This window comes from Pseudopipra pipra, chromosome 5, assembly GCF_036250125.1.
Source record: "Pseudopipra pipra isolate bDixPip1 chromosome 5, bDixPip1.hap1, whole genome shotgun sequence".
Classification (NCBI taxonomy): Eukaryota; Metazoa; Chordata; class Aves; order Passeriformes; family Pipridae; genus Pseudopipra; species Pseudopipra pipra.
Window position 1 is genome coordinate 56,548,589 of NC_087553.1, and position 18,368 is coordinate 56,566,956.

The following is an 18,368-nucleotide window of genomic DNA, read 5'->3' on the forward strand; positions in this document are numbered from 1 at the left end:
TTGTTTAACTGAATGAGTGCCTAAATGTACTTTTTCCACATCTTGTGACAGTGAACAGCATCAGAAGATCAAACATTTTCCCTGTAAGCCATTGGCAGGAGACCTCTGTTCTAATGCATATATGACCACTGCTATTTGTAGAATTTAAATGTTACTTATGAGGATGAGTGGTTCTAGAGCAATGTACAGGAGGACTGTGTTAGCATGTTTGGCATAAGATTCTGTTTTCTTTCAGCGTATGCTTTTATTTCACAGTGTTTGGGTTTTTTCCAGAAATTATTCTACTTTAGAATACTGTGGGACTCATAACATTAAGAAATTGAAGAATTCTTTCAAATCATTAATCAGAGAAAAAATATAATCTTTTGATTCCAGGTTATTTTCTGTTATTTTTTATTTTTTAATTATTGAAAGTCATGACATGCAAAGCTGCTCTTATATAACAAAATATTTAAGAAATCAAATTCAATTTCAAAACTATTTAATAAAATATTCCAGTATAGACAATGATACTTTTAGTAGGAAAATCAGACAAAATCATAAAAATGCTTTTCCTCAGGTGGGAAAATTTTCTGCTTCTGCCTGTTTTATATTCTCTTTCATCCTTTTGAATCTCTCATAGAATCTTGCATTAAATGAAAAGATGTTTCAAGATCTCTCCCTTTCTAAGCATCTTCTTTTTATTTCCCTTTCAAGTGAGCATTAGGTGGGGATTCTCACAGCTGTTCTTCAAATGTGTCTGTATTTCTGATTTGTGGAAATTCATAATAAATGGCTTCTTCTCTCAGAACTTTTTTTTCCTGAAAATAAAGGTATGTTTAAAATAATAAAAAAAAAGTTCTGTTAGTAATTTAAGAGGCTTTGCACTGTGATCTTTCTCAACCCGAGAATTCTTTCCCAAAGAACAAGGTTTATGCTTCTAGTAAACATTTACTAGACCTTCTCTGTTCTAATCTTCCATCATAGTCTTATAAAGTACTTGTCTTTGTTCTTTTTTGATGAAGAAAATTTTAATAAACTATTAGCTTCAACATTTTGATTCTGCTGTAAATAATGAAAATTGTAATGACTGAGACTGCATCTGACTTTGAAGAGTTTAACATGTGTGTGTCTTGGCTGTTCTCTTTTGCTTTGTTTTATTAGATAATAGTCATTGGAACTCTTTTCATCTAGGTTTCTATCAAGAATGATCTGAGATTATCAAGGATGTTCTACAGTGCAAACTTAACATTTCTTTAGAAGTTCCAAGAGTGTCTTGGTCAGGACAATTTAATATTATCTAACATACATTAATTTTTAGTAGCTTGAGAGATCTGTGATGTGTGTATATGTCTCTCATTATTGCCTTGAAATTCTGCTATTATTCTGGTCTTCTCTTCTTTTAATTAAACATGAAGGTATATTTTATTTTACTTACAGAGTTCTACTTACACTTCACTTCATATATGGTTTCATTATTTTTTCTCCTTTTAAAAAAGATTACGTGTTATATATTAGTTCCAGTGATGGTCTTTTCCTCTAGCGGGTTTTTGCTTTTCAGTCTATTCTGATATGCCTATGAAGTCCGTTCCTCCAGTGCATCATAGAAGATATATAATAATTTATCACCTTCTTTTTTTCTGGGCACACTTTATATCTACTTATCAAGATCATAAACTTTAAAGTGTTAATAATTTCATTATTGTTCCATCTCTAATTTCTGGTATATAATTGTATAAAACTAAACTTTTATTTCCCACAGTTTCATAATGATGCATTAATTACCATTCTATCTTTTTTGTTTGTTTCTTTTTTAATTTGTGCAGGTTGTTTTTGCCTATTTCTGTAAACTTATTTTTTTTACCATAAAGATTTTTTTCCATTCTCAAATTTGTTTTAAACGTCTCCTTAAATTGATTCACTAGTCCTTTTTTTCCAATTTCAAACCACTCAGTTATATCCAATTCTCTTGCCTATTAAGTTATACGGTAAAATACGAGTGACTTTTAACCTCTCTCACTTGCATAGTTGAAATGTACACCTTGAAAAAAAAGAAAGTGTTAGGCACTGTAAATGAAACAGCTAGGAGCCTGACAACCCTAGAAACCATGCCTTGATATCTGTTTCTCAACATTTATGTTTTCCAATGCATGAAATAGCTTAAAATTAAAGCATTATTTAAATGTTTGAATTTCAAAAGGAATGGAAAGTAAGTATTTAAAACCCTTTGAAAATCTGTCATTCATATGTTACCAACACCTAGCACTCCATAGCATCAATGTTTAGCCAAAAAAAAAGGTGCATCCATGGACAACATTAGTTGTATTACATTTGCTTCACCATCTGAAAGCCATTTCTAACTTTACTTATTCAAATAACTTAAAAAGTAGAATTTTATACACTTTTCATACATACACATACATACACTTTTCATGTTTAACAATCTAATCCAAAGACCCTTTAAATCAATGACTGAAAGAGGGTAATCCAAAACCTTTAGAATACTGTCATGGTTTGAGATAGTCCCCAAATCCAATTCCCTAGCTCCATCCCCCTCCCACATCTCAACCTAATGTGAGATGGGTTTTTCCAGACAAAACACACCAGACTCAAAGTGGGGGAAAGGTAATATATTACAATGACTGTACAAATAAATATAACATCACATTATACACATGATCACAAACTATCTCTACCATGACATATAGTATTTACAGTGGATCAGGTCTCCTCTCCCCTCCAAATAAAAGTCCAGGAGGGAAAGAAGGACAGATCCCTTCCAGTCTTTAAGCAGCAGCATCTTCTGAGGCAGCAGTCTGTCTGTCTTCTCCACATGCAGCAGCTGATAGCTGGCTTTCTGCCAGCACTCAACGAGGGAGGTATCAAACTCCCCCGGCCCCATCGCCTCAACCGAGGGGTCTTCCGTGGGCTTCGTAACCCCAGACAAGGTCGTATCACCACGTCATATCACGAAGACACAGGGGGGTCTTCGTGACTGTCTGGTATCTCTTGCAGGAGACTCAGCTCCTTGCTTGCAGGGCCTCTGTGCTCTGCCTCTCAGGCTGCCACCGTGGCAGCAGTGCAAGGGGGGGAAGAACCAAGGTCAACTCCCCCTGCATTCCATCTGGCCGTCCTGGTCCAGCTCCAGGACGTCTCTTGAGCTTCTCAGCTCCTCTCTCTCTCCGGTGCTGCTGTACTCCTCTAAAATAGGAGTCCATGTCCCTCTTCTCCAAGAGGGGTCTCAAGGGAGTTTTGGGGAATCTGGTATCAGTCTTACCCCAAACTCTGTCTCTCAGCTGCTGGCTCTCTTTCTCCCGGCTCTGTCTTCCAGGAGTCCTTCTCTCCGGTGCTGCATGTTGTTTCTGCTGCTTCTCCAGTTCAGGTTCTTATCTCTGGCTCTCTGCCACCGTTTCTCTGGTCAGTGCCGGCTGCTGTTCTGTGCCCATGGAGAAAACATTCTCCCGGCATAACTACAGGCACCTAGCCCAGCTTTATGCTGTTCCAGGTCCCTGCAGCCCCCCAGCCAGGGGCTGGGAGGGGGCCAGAGGGCCCAAGGGGCTCAGAGCCCCTACCTCGTGGCTCACAACATGGCCACCTCTCCTCAACAACCAAAACTACAACTCTTCTCTTCCGGTGAGTTTGTGAGATGTTGACATTTCTGCAGGAGCGCCCATTGGACAAAATTTCAAAACTTCTAGGGGTTTCCACCCCTTGGGGTCTACCACTTCTCTTAGCCTCTGGGGGAAAACGAGGTCCAAACCACAACAAATACTATCATTTTCAGTTGCTTAGAATACAAATAGCTGTGGCAAGTGCATGACATTTTTGGCAATTGCTTATACTTTAATGTCTTTTCATTGTTCACTGGTATTTCTTAGTTCGTCCAGAAGTATTGTAGATGTAGTTGAATAACATGTATGAATTCTATAATCTGAAATTAAAAACAAGATAGAGAACTTAAACTTCCAAATGATGTATAAAAAATCTTTTTGAAAAGAATATGTAGGCTAATATAAGAGAAAAATATATAATTTGCAGTTCTAGGTTTCCTTTCCTTTTTTCTGTAAGTGGTTTGTTTGACATTTTTGGTGTGCTATTTACTAGCTATTTACATCTATTTGTTCCTGTAACATTTTGTAACCAGATTTTTGTGGTGTTTAAATTTATGTGAACTTTGCCTAATCCACCATGGAAAGGTGGATCATACCACAAATGAGGAGATCAAGATGAAGAATGGGTTCCATTTCCTACAAAATTTTATTGATTGGGTATTATAGACCAAGATTCTGTTTTTGTGATTCCTTAGAAGATGTATTTTAAAGATGCTTTGGAACAGAGATGGTAAAAATTTAAATTAATATAACTGTAATAGATATTATAATATATATAACAACTGACAAAAAAGAAACACGAGTAAGCTTATTCTCATGAGCTTCTATCACCTTTTTATTTTTTATTTTTCTTGTTGGTATTCCTTCTTTCTTCATTGTCATGTCATATTTTATTCTCACTTCCAAAACTTTAGTAAACTCTTCACAGGTAATTTATGTTCTTTTCAATTCATGTTGCCTAGATGCAAAAGCAATCTGGAATGGCAGCTGCACATTTTTGGTTTTGTTTGTGAGTTGTGTAGGTAGATAGAGAATAAATGTATTCTAACTAAATCCTCAAAGAAGTGCATGAAAATTGACTGAATGGACCAAAGTGGATCTTTTGCTGTTTAGAGTCTCCACTGTTCTTAGAGACATCCAGGATTGGATTGCTGCCCTGGATAATATGATAAATCTCTTTATGAATATCTCAGCATGAAAATCTACATAGACACTCCAATTCATGTAGATATCTGAGTAAATGAATTTCTTTAAGTCTATTATGTCAGCAGGTTTTTTTTAGCCTATAGGTCAATGTCTCTTGAGCCCATTAGGTCTTTTAATCCCAAAGAGCAGTTATACACACACATTAACTCTTTTTATTGAAGTCCTTTATGACTTTTTGATGATAGGAAGTCACAGAGAATGAACAGTAGAACTCTTTCAGAACTTCAATGAAATAACAGATTTTCTCAAAATACCCGAAAGGCCAGAATTCACATCATGAACTAATGGTCTGTAACATCTGATCTTGAAAATGTACACATTTCCTTGGTTGTAAGGCTACTTAAACCTTTCGAAACTCGACTGCTCTTTTTCAAAAGTTAAACTGTCTTGAAGGAGTTTTACTGATATAATTGACCTAAGTATTCTTTAGTCTAGCCAGATAATGGATTCCGCAGCAACTTTTCATTCTACAAAAAGGTACTACCTAAGAATTTCTCAAAAGCAGTATCAAGGATACAAGAAAAAAAAAAGTATAGATAGATGTTAAGCACATGTTGGCAGTGGTAATTTGTAATAATATATCTCTTCTGCTTTCACTTACCTGAGTATGTGGAAGACTCCTAATCACCTATTGATATCCTGGTATTGCTAGATACTTAGAATTTCTGATTAGGAACTAAATTCACTTACTTCCAAACTGGTTAATGTAGTTAATAACCAAAAATGTTACGCTCCACCACATGTGTGGAGCAAAGAGAAGAGATCTCATTTTAAGGTTATTAACCTTGCAAATTTAAAATTAGAAGATATATATATTACTTAACTATGATCTGTAAAGAAAATAATAATAAGCTTAGTTGAACAACTTTTAGTGCCACAAACTAAATTTTTACTTCATTTGGGATAGTTCAGCCTGGAAAAGAGAAGGCTGATCTAATTGCATCTTTCCTGTACCTGAAGAGGCCTACAAGAAAGATGGAGAGGGACTTTTTACAAAAGGGGGAATGACTTCAAATTGAGAGTAGGTTTACATTAGATATTAGGAAAAAATTCTTTACTGTGATGGTGGTGAGGCACTGGAACAGGTTGCCCAGAGAACTTGTGTATGCCCCACCCCTGAAATTGTTTAAGCCAGGCTGGATGGAATGCTGAGCAACCTGGTCTAATGAAAGTTGTCCCTCCCCACGGCAGGAGGATTGGAACTGGACGATCTTTAAAGTCCCTTCCAACCCAGTCCATTATATGATTCTCTGACTCTACTAAGAAATTCTCTGGTTTCAGGTAAAAGACACATCCCCCACCCCCCAAAAAAATAAATTCATTTTGATGGGTAGGATTGACAGTTTTCTTTCTCTTTTTGGTAAAGTTTCTTCACAGTATCTTTTGGAAATTGCTTTAAACTGTCTATGGGTTTTCTTTACTGAAACATTAATTCACAGCTGAATCTGATTTTATTATATTTTATTAAGAAAAAAACCCACAGTTAGAAAAAGTTGAAATAAATTGCTGAAGCTGTAACAAATATTCTGATAATAATAGTAAATATTTCAAGCGCCTGCATCCAATGAAAATACAACAATTTTAATAATATTTATGGAGTTAAAATAGGAAGGTAGGACGAATATTAAAGATGCTGATGAGAAACTACTTGAAATTTGAGACTATGCAACTCACTTCATATGCTTTTTTCAAAGGAAATTACTTATTATGAGACTAGGGGAAGAAATGTGCATAGAGTTGCTGTAATTTTCAGTGCTTTATACTTATATCTCTAGACCTTTATATTGTCAGAATTAGATTTAAGTGCTGTCTCTGCATTTTCACCAGAAAAAATGAAAATAAATGTTCTTTTTCAGATTTGCACAGAAAGTTACTTTTCTTTAATTTTATTTTTCTTCAAATATACCAGAACAGATGTGACTCCAATTCCAAAAGCTTTAATGTATGTTGAAATGTACACATTTTATTTTTTTTTTAAGAAGAATATAGTCTAGTAAATGAAACTACATACCTACACCCCTTTGGAAGGAGAAAAATATTATTTTCCACTGTTGCTCATTAGTTGGGTTAGTAGGTAATTTTGCATAAGTACTTGTTTCTATATTCCTTTTGAATCAACCAAATATGAATTTTGTCATCTTAATACCAGATCTTCAACTATTTGAACTTGATAATTTTAGTAAATTTTAGATTCTCAAAGTATTTAAGCATAAGGTGAAATTAACCAAGAGAAAATAAATTTCTGACTGAAATAAAATTTTTTAAATTTATAAGTATTTCTTATCTCTGAGATCTGGAGAATATATTCACAGAGGAAGACACCACTTATTTGGTTTAGGTTTCTAGCTATATCAATTTATTTTTTTTTTATTTAGAACACTGCACAGAATAATGACTTCCTATATAGGAACAATTTTTGTAACTCCTTCTTGGCACTTCTAATAGAAGCCAGCATGTTTTCAAGAGTTGCTCATTACACACACATTTTCCAGGATTTTGAGTGTGCAGGAGTTGCTAAATGTTTCTGAATTTAAGAGTCTTTGTAGAAGATTATGAACTAGATCTGAAATAATTTAAAGTCTGAAAACGGACAGGCTTTAAGTTCATGACTGTGGTTTAGTAGTCTATGGAGCATGGTGAAAAGTGAGGAAGTGTGAGAGTGGAACTGGAGTTAGATCACACTCCTCCCATTTTTCTTATTAAGTTTCAAGACTTCGCAATGGAAAAGGAGCTTTGATGCTTGCGTTAGACATTTCTTTTCACACTGTGCCCTGAGAACATGATGTAGGCCCCAAGTCCAAGACATTTCCCAGTTGAATGGCAGTCATGAAAAAGAGCCAATAAAGCAAATCATACAATAGTGTGAAACTGGTTTAGGATTTTACTGGTAAAATGGATACTTACCTATAACCTACATCTAGTTTTAGGCAGTCTTCAATTATCCAGTGTTAGGTTAAACTAAAAGCAAAAGCACCAGGATCCTTAGCCTACATTGTATTCTGTAGCGTATACAGACAAATGATAATATAAAAAACTCTTGGTAAAAAAAAATTAATTCTCAGATTTAAGAAATACTAAAAATTAAGAAAACCAGACATTTGAAGAGTTGAGGCTATCAGTATAATTCAAGCAATGCCATCATGACACTCCAATTCTGGTTTATTTTCCGGAGGTTACAAACCCAAAATGATGCATTTTATGATTTCCTAAAAAAGAGTTTTGGCATTTAATTTAATATTGATTTCTTCCTATTCTAGCAGTAAACAAAATCACTTTTAAGCTTTCTGTGGGCCCCACCCCACTGCCATACTGCCAAGAAATGCTTCAACCTGAGCTGAAATTTATCTACCTACAGTGACTAAGTTAGGCTCACCATATAAAAGAAGTTTTTTTCATATAGCACATATTGGATCTGAAGAAGCTGTACTTCTGTGAACCCACTACTAACAATGATTTTACTATTTGCACTGGATACAAAGTAGTCCACAAATAAGAGGTGTTTGAAGAAGCTATAACCTCTCTCCTTTAAGAAAAAGTTTTCTGGCTGAGAAACTACTAGCTGATCATATAAGGACTTATTTTCTATTTTAAAGAATGATCTAGTCAGCAAGAATGGGAGAGGAATTCTTCACTACAGTATGGGTATTGCCCAGCTTTTGACAGTCAGAGGCAAAAGTGTCAATTGTCCCTAAAGACAAAGAAAGAAACTTGAAGCGATTTTTTTTGTACTGTCCTTCAAGCACACTGTATAGCAATCTTAGCTCAGGGGAAGGGAAGCTCAAAGGCTGTCTCTGGTCTCTCTGGGTTGGTTAGTAGACCAGAATAGCCCTGGTTGAAATTTAGTTGATTAATTCATGTCTCAGTCCAGTCTTTTCAGTTGAAGATCAATGAGCCTGAGCTCCATATCCAGGTTTGCAAACACTGATATCCCCTGTTTTTTGACTTTGCAAGTTCCACTCCAGCTAAACCTAAAGCTCTTAGACTGTTTTATGGCACTCAAATCTTTTTACTAAGAGTTATTGGGACTCAAAAAGCATGTGAACTTCATATCCTCATTGTAAATCAAATGACAGTAGGACATACCAGATGTTGCAAAATGGTAAGTGAATGACTGTGAGTCAGGGAAGACAATAATGCAGGGTTGCTTAAGGTGTTGCCCTGTCATGTTAGCATGACAAACCAGTTGTAGAATCTTTCTGCTTGAACTACACGAAGGTATGATGCTACATTTTTCACACAACAGTCAGTATGCGGTACTATGTGGCCATTGCACTGTGCCCACACACTTGAATAAATCTTAATCTTTCACATCCTTTCACTGTAAGTGCTATTGTTTTGTTGATTCACATGGAGACACTGAGTGTGGAAAATACCTTTCAGAACACTAAACATGACAGACTGCCTTATGTATTGTTGGATTTTACATTCAGTTGATTTTGTATGGACAGACAGTAATTAATCATTCCTCGATCTCTTTATAAAAGAGATATGGTTTAGCAGGTTTCTTTTAAAAATATTCTAAGCAAGATGTTAGACTTCACAGAGTTAGCATTGAAATACATGTTTCAGAGACAGTTCCGGAATCTTGTCACAAAGAGAGAGCCTTTGATTTCATCAGCAATAAAATGACAGGTTAATTTTCTCTAAATAATTTTCAGTTTTTTAATCAGAAAGTACATCATATCCCTCTTCTTCTTTTAATATTCAACATTTGTAAACTCATTTGTAACTTTGAAGAGTATTATGAATTGATACCGCGACAGTTGTTTCTAGAAACAGAAAATACTTCTGGTAAATGAAATTAGAACCAAATGCATTTGGCAGACAAGTGAATCAAGAAGTGATTGCAGATTATAGAATCTGGGGTAAGTCTCCTAACATCTGAACTTAGTCCAGCACCTTGATAGACACTGAGTTGTAGTCACTGTGTGATGAAGTTATGATTCCAGAATACCTACATAATATTAATGTAAGTAATTAGCCGAAACCTAACTAGATCCTTGGCAAGGGACAGTAAACAAGAACGATCTTGTTAAATGAGTCATTTCCGGCAGCACTAGACAACGTGTCTGTACTTATCAAAGATGAGGCAGGAAAGAAAGCCACATCAACTGTTATGTAGGTTGATATTAATCACAGTTTAAAACTAACAAGGATTTTATATCAAATGCACTGTTGTCTTTCTCTGCCTAATATCAAGTCAAAGTGTAATTTCTCACTGCTTGTTAGAATATTAGATTTGTTTTTCAGCATTTGGAGTGAAATACAAGGAGGATTTAACTCTGTTATGCTGTTGCAACTGACTTTGAACTGTCTTTCCCTATAAAGCCATTGCCAGAAAAGTGCTAACTCAAACTTCAGTAAGAGCCATTCTCAAGGGTTCCCTAAACCTCCAGATAGTTCTACATTTTCAAGGAAAACTTACATAAATTGGCCCTTAAATTTACGTTAAGAGATATGACCAATAAATTAGAAATAAATGAAGGATATGATTTTCAGAAGAGGCAACCTTGTTCCAACTCCTATGAAGTGCTGTAGTGGTTGGATCTAGTTTATTGAACTATTTTTCTGAAATAGTGGGCTTTAATTAGAGTCAGAGGAAAAAATGCATTAATATACAACTTTGATAATCTTGTCATCTGGACTGATAATTATTTGCATAAATATGAATACAATGTTCTTAAAAAGATTAGGTATTTTGAGGAACAAAGCAGATATTGAACCATATGTGGAAGACAAATCATTGATTGCTACCATTTTCCACCATATTTATGATAAAATCACCTATCTGATCCTGGTGTCTTCCCTGCCAGGTAAGTATATTCTAAGCTGACCTGAGAAGAACAAAACAGTTACTAAGCAGACACCATCACTAGTGATTCCCTAGAAAAAGCCCAATGTCAGAAATTACAGAAAGGTTACTCCAGTTTTTAACCAGCTGAGGTATGTGATTCTTTTGGTCAATTACAATGACACATTAAACCTAGTGCTCTAACAATACCACACAAAGTACAATCAAAATGACAGACGAATAAGAGACGCTTAAATTCAGTTCATTTCTGTGTAATGAAAGAGTCAGCTTTGAACTGATTATAAGAGAAAGATTTTAATTTCCAAGAACAAGGATCCCAATTCTTCAACAAGAAAGGTTTTTATAATTAAAATAAAAGCATTCGTATCTATGAGCTGATCAGAAGAAAAAGGAGGAAATTATTTGTCTCACACTTCTTTCTACACTATGAGAAAAGAAGTCTGAGGCAACTATAAGCCATCACAGTCTCAAAATGACTAAAATTATCTGCAGCACACTCAAAATGTAAAATCCTTGAGGCAGGTAATCTGAAGGCTTTCATATCACATCTTCTTTTAAGAAAATAGCATGTCTAGGAAGTAGAATGCAGTAGAAAGAACTAAAAGATATAGTTTGATAACATTTTCTACTGTCAGTATGATTTTGTCTTACTGATTTGCCTGCATGGACACTGTTTGGTTGTTCACTACATGATGCTTTTTGATTTTAGCATGGATGGTATGGTAAACCTAGGAATTACTACTTTCCTGTTTCAAAGATACTTCTTTTGTAATTTGTTTTCCCCATACTTCTAGTTATTTCAGATAGTTAAAAATGTTCTTGATTTGATTTCCAGGCTACACGGGACAATATTTGTTATATCTTCAATCTACAACTTCTTTATGTCCCAAATTTTTTATTAATAACTTCACTTATGAAGAAATTGAATTTAGTCCATATGGACTTTTCCATTAGTGTATGATTTTTACAGATAGTTCCCTCCACTTTGTGCAATAATGCCCTTAAAAGATATCTGGAGCCAAGCTGATGCCCTGGAAAAATGCCAAATAGGGATAGCATAAAAGAAGGAAGGAATGCAGGCAGGACTTTCTCCTTTTCTATTCTTATCACAGGGGTACTGAAGCAATGGGTGTAGTGATGATAGTGTCTATTTCTGAAATCATCCATATTTCTGATACAATTAAAAAAAACCCCAACAAACAGGCTTGGGTGTTATTTTTCTCAGTTGTTACTATCAAAGGTCATGTTCTTCGTGGAAAGAGTTCATAGTAACTTCAAATTTGAGGAGATAGTTGAAATAAATTATTTTGGTCAAATCACAGTCAGTGCTGCTTTGCAGACTCAGAAATTGGTCCAACAGTTTTTAATTAAAAAATTATCTTCTGCACATAATCACGGTCATTGCACCAACAGACAAAAAGACTAAGATACTTTTAGAAAGAAATATTCCATCTAAAGGAAAACAAATATAAATATTATGGAAAGAGGGAACTTTAAAGTTACTGGTCCTACTGGTTCTACTGTCTCACAAAGTGAACAAAAATCTCCAAAGATCTGGGCATAGAACAAACCAAAAGAATGAGTTACTGAATTAAAACGGTTTGAGACACAGAGTCTACTGCAAAAAAAACTAGGCAAACAGTTCCTCTGTAAAACGAATGATGTAATGATGAAAAAAGTAGGCATTTTCTTACATTTTAAAGGGTAAAAGAACAGACTACATAGAAATTGCAGACTACATAGTCTTTGGAGTTTGCTGAAGTTGTTGGGATGTATTCCAACTACCTCGCAGATTTTAAAAGAGATATAATCAGTGCAGAATTCCCAGTAGTATATCAAAAGACTCTCTCAGGTTAGTAATAGTAATGATAATAACAATAATTCTAACACAAGTTTTTACTGAGAAGCCAAGAACAACATATGGAAAGGTGTCATATATTTCCATGATTCTGGCCTGATCTGATCATAACACTAAGAAATAAAGTCAGTGAAGATTTGGGGGTGTGGATTGTTAGGGGCTGCCTAAGCCATAAACAAGATTCCTGAAACAGTTGCAATTGGACCCATTCACATCTGTTCACCTTCTCATCAAAAACCCTTGCCTTTATTATGGAGACTAATACGAACAGAGGGCAAGAGCTGAACTTGATATTTTGAAGCCTAGTGTAGTAGTCTGAACGGGTATTTGTTTTGATTTTTCCTTATAATGCTGGGCAAAATAGAAGTTACGTGAGTAGACTTTTTCTTGAAAGAGAGGCAGAGCTGGCGCTAGGTGGCAGGAACTTCTATGGTTGTCCCCAGGCTGACTGGCTCCATTACTCCAAAGCCAACCGAGCTGGCTCCACATCTCAGTGATGCAGTGTGATTAACTACACTGATTGTAGTTCTCCCCAAACTGGTCCTCTGAGTTAAAAGTAGATGAGTTTACTGACTAATAATTTCATAAAAGTTGATGATCCCAACTCTGTATATCACAATTCAAATATTTAGGCACGAAAATTGTCTGAGTATCTTTTTTTTTGTGATAGAGGAGAAATTATTCACTGAAGTTTTTGATTAAAGTTTAGCTGTTTAACCAAACTTTTCTTCTCTCTGAGGTCAAGCAAACTCCTCTTTCGTATTGATGGGGTTCACCAATCCTTATACTGATTTCTTTCTTACTAAGATCTAGAAAATTATTCTTAATCGTTAATTGCCAAATAAATTGCAGCCCAGAGGAAAGAAAGCTTATGGGCTGCTTTTTCAATGCTAAAAATGTCGTGCTTGAATTTTGAAATTAGACAAGATGTTCAGTAACAGATGGATTTTCCATCCTACTGTCTATTGATCTAATCATCAATCGGTGGATCTATCTTTTAAACCTGTGGAGTAATACCTTGTCTGTTCATAGATCTGTAAGTCTGCTTCAGTCTTGTTCCACCAAAATAAAGTAATTTGTTCCTAAATGTGTTTCACATTAACATTGTTCTTTTCTTGATTTTATTGAAAGTAGTTATGTGCTGTTTCATCAGTTGTGCAGCAATTATGATGATAAAATAGAGTCATAAGGGCAAAAAATCAGAAATACATAAAGAATGTGGTACAACTGCAACATAAATTGAAAAGACATTCCTGTTCTGTAATATATTTCCAAACTGGCAATTTATCAGAAACTCTTTCTCTAAAAAAAGAATCCCTTAGTTAACAAGCCTGGAATAAACTCTTAAAACCGAAAGGTCTGACCCAGCTGTTGGCATTATTCATATGAAATATTTCACTGGCATAATTAAAAAATACTTTAACGTCTTGTTTCAAGTATTGTTGAATGCAAATACTGCAGGCCAAGCTCTTTCTTTCAAAATAAATGAGCAGTTGCAGAACAATAAAAACAGTTGAGGCATTTATGCTAAGACATGAAAAGTGGGATGCCAAGGCGGGTTTCTAAACCACATTCCAAGCATTTTAAATGCCTTTTGATTGTTACCACAAATCCACCAATTGTTGTGAAAACGGTATGTGTCATCAAGCCACAGGCCAGGCCTTGAATACATCTGGCTCGATGTTTGTGGCATTGATGTTAAAACACTGCTCAGTCACAGTTATGCAGCAACTATTCCCAGTCCCACATCACGATCCTTTTGTAGGAGCATGTCTGCCCCCCTGTTAATGGCATAAATTAATTCAGAAAATCAGGATGAATTCATGCATTCTTTTCTACATGAAACACATTTATGATTTTTAAGTTACATCACACAGTGAAACTGCATTCTTTCCTCAGCCACTATTTTCTGTGTTCTGTTAAGGCTCCAAATTCCCTCAGAACTTTCCTGTCATGGAGGTATGCTGTCTTTCCATATTTTAAGATGCTGTTTTATGCTGCTCTAAATACCAGAATAAGAGTACAAGTAGTTTAAACTGAAATGCTTACTGTGTAAATTTCTGTCACTCTCCAAACCAATAATAGTGACAAAGGATTTTTGGAGAGGATGCCGTGGGTAGGACTTCTTTAGTCCATTTTCCCCTGAATATGTTTTCTTTCTCCACCTCAAAATTTTGTTTGTGTGGGAAGTGTAAAATTTGCCTCGGTTTCGGTCAGGCAGAAGTCTGTCCAGAAGAAAATCCTCGGTAAATAGCTACTCCACATGCATATGGACTTAGCAACTATCATGCATTTGATCTTCAATGTACAAAAGCAGAGGCCCTGATACTGCCGCTGTTCAACACCCTCATTTCAGTTGATCGGGAAAATCTATTGGTCTATGTGTTTAAAAACATATCACTGGTCCAATGCACTGTGGGTTCAAGACTAATATATCAAAACTAGTATATCTGTAATTATGTTCAGAATTTCCTGGATCAAAATATACAAGAAATCAAATAAATCACAGTTAATTGTTGTAGATCTGATTGAGAAGAAAAGTACTTGGACTTGGTGAACTTCATGAAATTCTCATGGGCCCACTTTTCAAGCTTGTGCAGGTCCCCTCTGGATGGTATGCCTCCCCTCTGTTGTGCCAACTGCATTGCTCAGCATTGTGTCATCTGCAGGCCTGATCTCACTTTCTATGTCATTGATAAGGATGTTAAAGAGCACTAGCTCCAACAAAGATCTCTAAGCAACGCCACTCCACTGGCCTCCAGCAGGACATAGAGCCATTGACAACAACTCTCTGTCTGTGTCCACGTAGTCAATTCCTTATCCAACAAAGAGTCCACCCTTTAAATCCATGTGTCTCCATTTGGAGATGAGGAAGTTGTGTGGGACCATGCCAAAGGCTTAATAGGAGTCTAGGTAGATGACATCAGTCATTCTTCCCTTGTCACTCTATCATAGAAGGCCACCAGATTGTTCAGGTGAGCATTTACATACAGAGATGGCATTTGACACTTTGGAAATAACATTAGATGTCATAACATGCTTTGTTTTCAGATTGGATGCAAAAGAAGGGGAAACTGAACACCAGCTGTAGGCATTCACCTCTGGATAACAATACTTCTGTGATGCCAATATTGTCTTTATCCTGCAGAAAAGCTTTCTCAGCATTACATCAAAGAGATGAGATTAGACCTCAGGCGGTTGATTCCCTGTCCTCTCTACAGACATCATTTGGCTTTAAGAAGTAGGAAGAAAATCTTTAATTTAGAGTAGTATTGGATGAACTTCAAATGATCCAGTGAGCCCTGATATTTATCTGTTCTCTTTGATGAGATGTCTGGAAGAATTTCCTGTTTCTAATGTGATTGAAAAAATTGAGACACTTTCCAAAGAAGTTTCATAACTTTTCACTTCTGGTGTTACTTATAACAAGGAAGAACAGACTTTGAAAACCAGGGGAACTCCCTCATAAAATGTTCCAGGAATTTTCTGAGCTTCCTGGAAGTTCGAAATCTGGCTCAGTCAGCCTTAGCAAAGTCTTGAGTAATATCTTCATTTTTTTCTTATATGTCAGATCTTGCTTGTGTTTTATTCATAAGTAATGAAAGAGCAAAGGAAGAACTTAAGAGACTAGAAAGAAAACGGCTGTCCCATCATGGTCTTAGAAGTTCAACTTTAGTCTTCTTTCGGTAACCTCACCTGACAAGACAGGACAAGGGTTTGCTATCCAGCAAGTAAGAAAAGGGAATGGAAGCATATGTGGGAGAGATTATTTGTATATCAGTTTAACCATATGCCTAGTTGTTTGGGGGAAATCTTTTCCTTTGAAGGTATCTGTTTAATAAAAAATGTAGTTTTCTACAGAATGTGCCAATATGGAATCTAAATGGCCAGGGAGCTTTCATTGTCTGTAGAACACCTGATATCATTCTAAACCTTGTGCACTTCACTGAGGCTGGAAACATAATGTTATGACCATAAATCATTCTCATGCTTTCAAAAACATTTAAATTTTCATTTATTGAAATATCATATATTTTGGTTAATGGACTCTACCTGATACATCCACTAGGGTTAGGACAAGATCTAGAATTATAGGGATGATATTCATGTTACTGTTGTCAAATCCTTTGCAGGAAGTTTGCAAACTGGAGCAGATAAAAGCTACTATCGAATGCTTCAACACATACAAGAAATAAATAAACCAAGGAAAATGCAATGAGAACTGGAATCTGATTTCTCCTCCAGGCAGTGTAAATAGTATCTATATGACAGCTACAGAATGAAACAAGGAATATGAACTCCAGAGAAAACAGAAGTAGTCTATGGAACACAAAAAGTTTTAAGAACTCCTTTTGCATGCAAAGTGAGCAAAAACACTAAGACATAATGACTGGGACTACATAATACATGGGAAAATATAAACTAGGACAAATACTGTTTTTATGAATTAACATGTTAGTGGCCTAACTGGAATTTTAGAATTCCTAGTATTTTTTCTCATTGATGAGCTCACACCCAATGAATTTCTGTCACTGGAAAGGATAGTGAGATTTAAGAAAGAAATGAAAACTGGATCTTAGAATAGAATAGACTTGAAAGAACAGAACAGAGAGGTCGAACGCTAAATGTCTGTGTCAAGGAATGAAAGTCAAAAGGACAGTTTTTGCTGAAATGTCTGTTTCCAATAAATATTCTTTGTCATATGGTAGCAGTCAGATTCACAAATGTAATTATTTCAGACATACCAAGGATGAAAGTGACTATCAATATTTGGTCATCAAGTAGATGTTTTGTTGAATAAAAAAAATCTTTTGAGATCTCTGTTATTTTTTCTAACCTGCAATATTAAACTGCTACTTCAAAACATAACCAAGTATAATTATGCTATTTCAAAAGATTGTAAACTAAGATTAAGAAACATAAAAATTATATTTTTCTGAGCAATCTGAATTAATTTCTTTTATGTGTATGCACATGTTGACAGTCTTTAATGATATCACAGTCATTATTTTCAGCCTCATTCAGTGTTCAGGATGGCTGTGGAGGTGAATCAGGGTTGAAGAGTGAGCAGTCAAGGGATCAGCAACTACGTTCATTGAAGAAGCTGCTTTTTCATTGTTCGCTAAAAAAAGAACAATATGACTTGTAGATCCAACAGCATCTTGAATTAAATTAGAAGAATTCTGGATACTCCAAGCCTCCAACAAATCTGATGCTATACAGGACTCTAAGAGACAATAACTAATTTGGTACTTTCCATTTTCCAGGTGCCTACCATAATATAATTATCACAGACCTGTAGAAATACTGAGCATTAACACCTCCTTCCTGAGTTACATTGAGCTGTATGATGACATTTTAGAGTTCTTAACAGTGCTAATTTATCTGAAAAAAACAAGCCCTAGACTGTTCAATGAGGCACTTTAATTAATGAAAATATTTGACCCTAATTTAACCTTGTGATATGCAGACCAATGAATTTTTGCACTAGAAATAAAATTATTCCCCTCCTTTTGTTGAAATGTTTCCAAGATTAATTTCTCAACTTGTGAAATATTCATATATGATAGTGATAAATATGATTGAAAACTCATAAGAAAATTAATATTCTGCCTTTGGAGCAATGTTTGAATAATGTGCATGAAGTAGGATATTAGGCCACCCACTGAACAATAAAACAAATTGTGAAATAGTTTCTCATTTAGGAAAAAAACTACCTATCATTCGCACTTATTGAGGCAGAGTCCCCATGAGGGAGAAATTTATACGATCGCGTAATTGAAAACTGTTAAAAACAGTGCTTTAATGTACCAGGAAATGCATTAAGATTTCAGTCTTAATCCTCTGCTTTTCTCCACACTTGAATGCTTCCCTCTTAATAGTATTTTCCCTTTTTAAACCT

The 18,368-nt window shown here is 35.4% G+C and overlaps 1 long non-coding RNA gene across 1 annotated transcript; it reads left to right on the plus strand.

The window, feature by feature from the left end:
* The first annotated feature begins 15,406 nt into the window (after positions 1 to 15,406).
* LOC135415303 (uncharacterized) lies at positions 15,407 to 17,988 on the plus strand. The gene is made up of 4 exons (XR_010431066.1): positions 15,407 to 15,441; positions 16,038 to 16,197; positions 16,600 to 16,829; positions 17,482 to 17,988. It is a non-coding gene; the product is annotated as an uncharacterized LOC135415303 (long non-coding RNA).
* The last annotated feature ends 380 nt before the right edge of the window (positions 17,989 to 18,368 follow it).